Genomic DNA, 910 nt, shown 5'->3' on the forward strand with positions numbered 1-910 from the left:
TGATCTAAATAAACTTTTTAGTGAAGAAGGAGACAGGTAAAAAAAGGAGACAGGTTGTCTCCTTTTTGTCTCCTTTGTCTCCTTTTTGTCTCTTTTGTCTCCTTTTTGTTTGTTTTGTCTCCTTTTTGTTTCTTTTGTCTCCCTTTTGTCTCTTCTCTCTTCTTTTCTCTCCCTTTTGTCTCCTTTTTCTTTCTCTTTTGTCTCCCTTTCTGTCTCTTTTGTCTCCTTTTCTGTCTCTCTTTTGTCTCCTTTTTTGTGTCTCTTTTGTCTCCTTTCTTGTCTCTTCTCTCTTCTTTTCTGTCTCCGTTTTTGTTTCTTTTGTCTCCATTTCTGTCTCTTTTGTCTCCTTGTTCCTTTCCTGTCTTTTTTGTCTCTTTTTTGTCTCTTTCGTCTCCTTTTCTGTCTCTCTTTTGTCTCTTTCTGCCTGCTGCTACATGTGTTTGTTTTATTTCTTTGTCTATCTCAGTTGTCTCCTTTTTGTCTCCTTTTTGTCTCCTTTTCTGTTTCTTTTCTCTGTCTCCCTTTCTGCACATGTCTCTATATTTTTCTTTTGTCTGTATAAAGACAAAGACAGCACCATCAATACATTTTCTTTTTTTTTTTTTCTCTTTTTTTTTTTAGTTGTGTTTATATGGAGACAAAGTATGATGGAGAACGTCTCCTCGCTCATATATTAAAACCACCACAACAACCCCACCGTATTTTGCTTCTCTCCCGCAAGGGCACAGACTATACAGCTAGATACGGATACACCTCAGCTCCATACAAACACCAGCAGCAGCAGCAGCAGCAGCAGCAGCAAGTGCAGCAGCAGCAGCAGCAGGAGCAGCAGCAGCAAGAGCAGCAGCAGCAGAAGGAACCGCATCATCACGAGCAGCAGCAAGACGCCGTCACCGCCCACGAGCAGCAG

This window comes from Eimeria mitis, genomic scaffold (genome assembly GCF_000499745.2).
Source record: "Eimeria mitis Houghton genomic scaffold, Emh_scaff821, whole genome shotgun sequence".
Classification (NCBI taxonomy): domain Eukaryota; phylum Apicomplexa; class Conoidasida; order Eucoccidiorida; family Eimeriidae; genus Eimeria; species Eimeria mitis.